This window comes from Sus scrofa, chromosome 15 (genome assembly GCF_054392235.1).
Source record: "Sus scrofa isolate SSC_HxYL_T2T_F1_AM1 chromosome 15, Sscrofa_HxYL_maternal_Yorkshire_Landrace_v2.0, whole genome shotgun sequence".
In the NCBI taxonomy this organism is placed as follows: domain Eukaryota; kingdom Metazoa; phylum Chordata; class Mammalia; order Artiodactyla; family Suidae; genus Sus; species Sus scrofa.
The window spans coordinates 58251693-58260114 of NC_139397.1; the positions used below are offsets into that span (position 1 = coordinate 58251693).

Sequence of the window (8422 nt, forward strand, 5' to 3'; positions counted from 1 at the left end):
AGCTGGGATTTGAGTGTTTGAAGAAAGCATTGAGGGAGGCATTTCCTTAGAAATTGAGGTAATAATCCTCATTTGTGGTGTTGAAAATATTATTTTTACAGTACTCATCCTTTATAAATAAACACAGACGTTCATTTTTGAAAGAAATAGGTTTTCTTTATGTGTCTACTGATAAATTGCTTCTTGTCATTTTTCGTTCTATGGAGAATTCTATGCAACTTCAAAATTAGAAGTAGATGTTTTTGATCTCTGAATGGGGTATCATTTTCTTCTGATGGAAATATCAATATATTGATTTTAGGATTTCCAATACATGAGGAACTGTTTTATGATGATATTGGTATTAATTCTTTAAAGATAATAAGCAGATGGAATTATAAAAAGTCTTTCCCTTAAAGCTTTGCCTGCACATTTAGAAAATAAATATAAAGAAGGAAGATAAAACGAATGGTGATTTGTTTAATGGAATTTATATTGCACTTTTCTCTGGATATGATTTATAGCAAAAGAACCATTTCAATATACTTTCAAAAATTGTGTCAAAAATATTCTGTTCTGAGAAATTATGCTCTGTATTGCCGAGGAATTTTTAAAGTGGTTTTCAAGCCATCACATTTTTATTATCTCCAAGCTGTGTTAGAAGATTCACTGTTTTTGGTCACACTAAGCTTCTTTGTGAAACTGGTACTAAAAATAAAACAAAAACTGATAATAATTTAACAAATCTTAAGTGAAATCCTGAGTTTTATACTAAATCAACCAACATCCTGAATTTCACTCTCTCAGTCTCTCAAAATAAACCTTTTCACAAAAGAACCTCTAGGAAGCTGTTGGCACAGTTAATTGTTTGCTAAATTACCTGGAAATAGAGCAGGCCAGTTTCCTAATGGTATTTTTCAAAATCACAATTTCCCTTCCATCAAAGTGTGAAAGAAGCATTTTTGAAATACAATTTTTAAGTTTATTTGCAGGTCTTAAGTAACTAATATCGTAACAAATTTGCTTTTTTTTTTTTGAGTTAAAAGGATGTGTTATTAAAGATGAAAAGTTAAAGTATGGGTTTCAGTTGTATTTGGAAATTTTTGTTTTTGAAAAACATTAATAAACTAATGAACAATTACAATTTTTTTCTTTCACTTTTTAAAAAAATCAAACACAGATATTTTCTGAAGTTTTCTTAGGCTTCTTATTTTAAACCTGGATTTATGTGGTGGATTTCCAGATGCAAAATGACTAAAGTATGGTTTTAATATGTCATATCTCAGTTGACATCTTTTTTTAGGTAATTTTTTAGGTAATTCAGAGAGGGGAGAATTGAATATATATGGAGTAATTTTGAGATGTATGCTCAGTTACTTTATTGATTTTTTGAAAGACACAAGTAGTTGGAAAATTTCCTTTGTTTTTTGGTAAATATTAGTCTTCTTGAAGAGTAGTTTTTGTTTGTTTTAATATAGCACCTTTAGGAACTACCTATTTCCTGGAGCTTTGAGTTGAGAAATTTCAGTTTGTTGCAGTGAATAACTGAGTAGTTATAACACAAAATCTGAAAAATAATGCAAAGCAAGGCTAAGATTTTCTAAATTAAGATCTGAATGTAACAATAGACAAGGAGACAAAAAAATCCTGATATGAACCTAGAATTTAAATAGCTTTTCTTTATCTTGCACATTTTAAAATAAAAAAGGACACCTAAATCTCCTTTACCTTGACTTTTTGAAATTCAGATATAATAAGTATGCTTAGGTTTGGTTTTCGTAGTCTTTATGATGATTTTTTGAGCTGAAGATTCGTTATACTGGGTAAATCCTCAACTTTGTACTTAGATTGAATATTTTTAAATGATAGTTTTTTTCTATTTTTAAATGTAAGTTACTTCTAATAATAATTCAGTGATCATTTACTTTATATCAAAATTTAAGAGGTGATATTTGCTTTTGTGGATTGTTCTCTCCCCTCTCGCTATTTTGATGAGAGGGAAAACACAGTGTACCAAAGAAGCAGATTTTCTTGAATAATATACACTGTTTTAGTAAATGCAGATACTGTATCTTAATGGAATACACTTAAAATGCAATATGAATTAGATAAATATTAAAAAATAAGTTTATTAACCCCGAATCAAAAGACATCAATTGTAAGCTAAACTTATTAAATATTACACTTGGACTAGCAGGATTATATGTACATGATATATCTGTAACTTATCAAATATAATACAAATTAGATACTTTTCTTTTGGACATATTGAACTAGAAGCATTCATTGAAAAATACATTTGGGAGGATAATTATTGTTTTAAGATAAATACACATGTTATTATTACACTAATGCTTTTGAGTTTATGGTTCCTTTTCTTTCAAAATAATGACAAATCAATTATTAATACATTTAAATCAATATTGCAGATTTATTACATATTCTATGAATGTGATAATACAGATTGATTTTATTTTTCTTCCATTGACATCAACAGACTATAATGTAAAGGTAACATTACCAACTGATTTAAACAAATATTGCCCTTAGGTCTCATCCTGCAAATATGACTGTTGAATGTATTCATTACGATTAAGTGCTGGCCTTGCAGAACAGAATCTCTACTGCATTTTAGATGGGAAGTGAGAAAATAAAGGACTTTTCCTTACCTTTTGTAATTTTAGTGTGCTTTTCACTACTAACCTGTGGAGATATCTATATATAGGTCATCATCTTGTACATGGCAGGTTAGCATTGCCTCTGAGAGATTTGCATTATTTGAATGTACATTCAAGTCAGTTCCTTTTGGAAACCACAAGTAGTTATTACACAGGAAAATGATCTATTTTTATCATCTCCCATAGGATGGCTTCTTTGTCACATATTACAGTGTACTTCAAAGAGGTCATCATATTGAAATAAAAAACCCAAGGAAGCAGATACTAGTGTGGGTCTTCAGTATACAAATTGCTTTAGGATTTTAGATTCACCTCTGAAGCCAGTTTTTTTTTTTTTTAATTTGTCTTAGCTTTCTACATGTCCTATAAAGTTTTCATTGAAACAAATAATATTGTCTAAATTCTTATATTAAGAACATATGCAGGGAAAAAATGTACTTGTTTTTTCTTCAGTTATTTTTTTCCTTATGAGTGAGTGTACATCACCTTAATTTCACATTCATGCTTCAAAGCAGGACTCACTAATGCATGTTTTATATGTGTATTCCCTAAACTATGAAGCCATTGCATTGCTTTATCTAGGGGGTGACATGTTTAAGTGGAGTAATAGCACTGTGGTTGTTTCCATGCAGCATTAGAAATATGGCTTTGCAGTAGAAATAGTACATAGTAAGAATAAATAATAGATGTAGACTGTAGTGTGTGTGTGTGTGTAAAACAGTACAGTTTTCCAGATCTCTTATTTAACACCAGCACTTTATGCCATATCAAAAGGCATTTGCAAACCAGTTATTCGACACTAGCGTGCAGCCAGGTAACATAATGTAATAAGCAACTCAGTTCCTTTGTTACTAGGGTTGTTTAGACCCGTATTCTTATGGAGGTGATCTGACCATTGGTTCTAGAAATTAGTGGTGGAACTACCAATAAGCAAAGGAGCAGTGTGTCACGTGCCCTACTCCGCAGCATTCCGTAAACCTAGCACAGCACAGCACTACAGGAAGATTGTCACTGCATCAGTTAGTTTGCCTGTAGACCTTCAGGAGAATAAACCATGCTTGTCTTGCCAGCCATGTATTTCTAGCACTTAGCCCCATGCCTGAGATATGGCAGAACATAACTGGTGATACCAGGAAACAGGGGTCAGGCATTGTTCTAAGTACTCTCCATGGATGAGTATATTTAATCTTTACACCAACTATGGAAAATAGCTTCTCTTTTCATCACCTCCAGAAACTGAGGTAGAGAGAGATTAGGTAGCAGGTATAAAGTCACACAGCTAGCCCGTTGTGGAGCTGGAATTGGAACTGGCGCTGTGATTTAAGTTTATGCTCTTATTTCTTTACCTTCCGTCATGTTGATGGAATAAACCATTTCCTCAGAAATTTAAAGGCTTTAACTTGTTTTCCCTGTCACACAACTGCTAAAATAATGATAACATTATACCTTATTTTTTTCCTAGGTGGTTATTTTTCATGCGTAGAGGTAATGAAGGAAAGTTTTAGAAGTTGGTTGATAGAAACTGACCTGTGAATAGGATTTAACTGATTGTGTACCTACATGAGAATGTTTGTTTAAATTTTATAGGTCATGAAGATTTAGGAAATACCAATTTTTAAAGGAAAAAATAATGACAAATAAAAATCTATCATGTTTTATTTCTGTATATGATAGCCATTTGAAAACATATTAAAAATTTTGCAGATGGCTCCTCGTTAGACTTAATGAATAATTGTCTGACTTATTGTTAATAATCTTGAAAGCTATTAGAGTTTGTATTACCTTTGGATTATTTATTTTAAAAATTGCAAGACAAAATTGACTTTTTATTCAGTATAGTTGATAACTGGTTCAATTATTGTATTTAATATATAGTGACAAAGTTCTCTAACTGCCACCAATACTCCATTTTTAGCCATAAGTTAGAATTTTATGTTTCATTTTAACATAGATAAGTTATACCTTTATTTATTTTTTGGCCACACCTACAACATGTAAAAGTTCCCGAGCCAGGGATTGAACCCAAGCCACAGCAGCAACCCAGGCTGCTTCAGCAACAATGCCAGATCCTTAACCTGCTGTACTACAAGTCAAAATCCTCTTCTCAGTGTCTTTACATCTATTCCTAAATACACATGGTCAGGTAAACAGGGAATTTTGGAGAATAACACAGTTATGACAGTGTTAAATATAGGAATCTGTGGAACACAGAAGGTGGGCCCTTACCTGCTCTAGAGGACTCCACTGAGCCTTGACAGAGGATATAATATTTAAGCTGCTGGACATCCATGTTTTACAAAATGTAAAATTACCCCGACATCAAGGAGTTAATATAGGTAACATACTCACTTTACTCATTGTAAAGGCTTGAGATATTTTTTAAGTGAGAACTTATGATTCAAGGTGAGTTCCCGCTGTGGGTACAGTGGGTTAAGAATATGATTGCGGCGGCTCAGGTTGCTGTGGAGTTGAGGGTTCAGTCCCTGGCCCTGCACAGTGGATCAAGGATCCCATGTTGCCATGACTGCAGCATATGCACAGCTGCAACTCACATTCAGTCTAGGGCCTGGGAACTTCCATATGCCATGAGTTTAGTTAGCCTTTTAAAAAAAAAAAAAAATTCAAGGAATTTATTTGAGTATTTATTATCAGTTTCTAATAGGTACACATGGTAGGTGTTCCATAATATTCATTAAGTGCAGTGGTATAATTTATTGAAACAGAGCCTCACATTTGTTGGGAAAAATAGAATAGGAATTCTAGAATATAGTAGATTGAGATAGGACATTACATAGGCAGTAATGAGTTTTAAGCTAGATCTTGAGGGGAGTGGAAATACAGACTTGTACAGATGATGAGGGGGTGACTTTCTTTTAAATAAGATGGCAAAAGAGCATAAAAATAAAAATAATTAATTGCTTCCAGGTGATGACAAACAGATCTGAAACACACATGGGTAATGGTGGGAGAGACGATGGTGACAATCATGTAGAAGTGAGGTGTCTGGCATAAAGGGAGGTCATTGCTGAAAAAGTTTGGTTTGGGAGACCAGAGTTAGGTGGACACGAGAGAGGCCTTGGCTTGAAGACAATTAAAGCAGAAGCTGTCCAGATTGAAAGAGGGCTCCAAGAAATTCTGACGAGAGAAAGCAAAGTGGCATGATTAATTTCCAGGATGAAAGGGGAGTTTTTTTTAAGTGATAGTGATAGTGTCACTGAAGAGGATGGAATAACTAACTACGGCAGGAGATGAAGAGCTTCAGTTTTATGAATTGGTACATTCCCTAAGTAAGTCTTTTCTGTATACAAATAGAGATGTTAACTAAAAGGCTGGAGAGAATGGCCAAGGCCGGGGCTCTCAGCTGTGTATTAGTCTTAGATTGTGTGCGGAGAGTTGTATGAGGAGTTAAAGCAGGAAGACAAATCAAGGAAGAAAATCACACATTCGAGGAGAAGTGAGAAATTGGCATGGAATAAATTCCAGGGAAAGAAATCAGAGCTATGACAGTATTCTGGGAGTAGTCCGGTGTTATAGAATGCTAAGGTGGAAATTATTTCAGGAGGAAGACTTTCATCTTAATTGAGGGATCTAAAATGGAGACTCTGTAAAAAAAAAAAAAAAAAAGCATGTAGTATATAATTCAATTATGTGTGTATTTAAAACCGGAAAGTATTCATAATTTAAAAGTTTCAGTAGAATGTTGTTGATTGAAGCCTGTGTCAGCAAGAGATGAGAAATGGGAAAAATTGAGCCTAATAATATTTTGTGATATTAATAAAAAATATTAATTTCATTTTCATTTTCAATTTTAAATGGTCCTAATTAAATACATGCTATTCACTGGTTAAAAATAATTTCATGTTTTCTTCATTTTAAATGAGTGATTATATACTCTTGAAAGCATACATGCATTCATGGACATGATATGGACAGACGAAGTTTGGAATTCTTGACAGTTTTTGGTTTGCATCGTGCAAAGGGTATCATCTTTAAGGTAAAAGGAGACTCCTAAATTGCTAAGTAAGCAGATTAATTTGACTTTTGGAGCCACAATTTTATTTCGAAAGAGCAAAGGCTTATAAAATTTAGTACAATTTTGTAATATGCTCTAAAACAAAGGGCAAATGTATCCTTGCAAAATAATTTAATTCACTCTATTTTTTTTGTGTGTTTACATGATCTTCAAAGCTCTGTTTTCATGATTATTTTTACCAGCTAAATATCACTATGACTAAAAATGGTGCATAGAAATTTCCAAACCCGTATTGTGTTTCTTCATGAACTGTGAAGCCCCCTTTGGTTATTTTAGTAGTAAACTTAGCTTTCGGGTTTTGTGTGGGTTTGCAGAGTGGGAAGAAGATGCCAAGTCACATAGTGAGTAGGTATAAAATATTTAGACTTTGATAGAAAGAAAAACCAACCTTTATTGAGTTAAATGTGAGTAAGAACACCACGCTGTGGAAATGATTGATGTTTTTCTCGTCGCATGTAACAGACTAACATAATTTCACAAAACCTTTGCTTGCCACTTACAAATTATCCAAAATTCTTCTGCAGTAAAGATAACATAACAGTATATGCTCCCTAAGCAAAATATTGCCTCACTGCTTCTAAGTCTGTCCTCCTGCCCTCCCTCTCTTCTTCCCTGCCTCCCTCCCTTCCTTTCTGATTTTAGAGCTATTTTTTTAAAATTTTGTATCTTTTTAAAATAAAAATTTCTAAAATACAATTTGATACCTGTTTTCAGTCATTCAATATTTTATAGGAAAGACACTATACATCATGTAAGATGCACTGTAACAGAAGGTTGGTAAACTAGAGCGATTGACTTTCCTCTTCCCTTCTCTTCCTTTCCTCCTTCCTTTTATCAAGATTTTCAGCACTGATATATATAAAGCACGATGCCAAGGGAGGTGAGAGAGAGAAAAATTCATTAATTCTTTTATTCAGCACCCAGACTCAGAGGGCCTGCTCTGTGCTAGTTATCGGAATTTATCATTGATCTAGCAGGGTATATTCCTGCCATAATGGAACTCATATTCTGGTTCTGCAGCCAGATAATAGAGAAGTAATCAACTATATTATGGGAGGGGCATGAGACAGTGAAGAAGTTGAGCAAATGATGCAATCGAGTAAGTGGTAGAGTCATCTCAGGCTCAGGTGGTCAGGGAATGCCTCTGGGAGGACGGGACACTTGACCTGAAAGGTGAGGGTGGACCAGCCAAGCAAAGGTCCTGGGAAGGAGAATTCCAAGCAGGAGGGAGTAGGGAATGAGGAAAGATCAGGATAGCGTAGAACAGTGAGGGAAGCAGAGAATGGTGTGGGTGAGCTGGGAGAACCAGGAGGAGGGCGAATCACCTGGGATGTTGAAGGCTTTGGTGAGTGGTTTGGGTTTAAAGAGGGAATGATAAAGTCTAATATATTTTTTTATAAGATCACCCTGACTGATGGGGAGAGACCGAACAGATTGCCTTAACAGAATACAGTAGTAGGGAAGCCCAAAACATGGATGTCATATAATACAAATTGGGAAATGGTAAGACCAAATGCTATTGCAGGGAGCAGTATGCTTAGCTAGGAAGATCAGGAAAGACTTGGATGGAGATGTTTCATTTTAAAGTCTATTTTGTCTGATATGAGTATTGCTACTCCAGCTTTCTTTCGATCCCCGTTTGCATGAAATATTTTCTTCTATTCTCTCACTTTCAATTTGTATGTGTCCTTAGAAGTGAAGTGGGTCTCTTGAAGACAGCATATATATGGGT

The 8422-nt window shown here is 34.1% G+C and overlaps 1 protein-coding gene across 50 annotated transcripts in view; it reads left to right on the forward strand.

Annotated features, from left to right (window-relative positions):
- Nucleotides 1-8422, forward strand: part of TENM3 (teneurin transmembrane protein 3) — a 2581468-nt gene that overhangs the window by 2277670 nt on the left and 295376 nt on the right. The window lies entirely within an intron of this gene.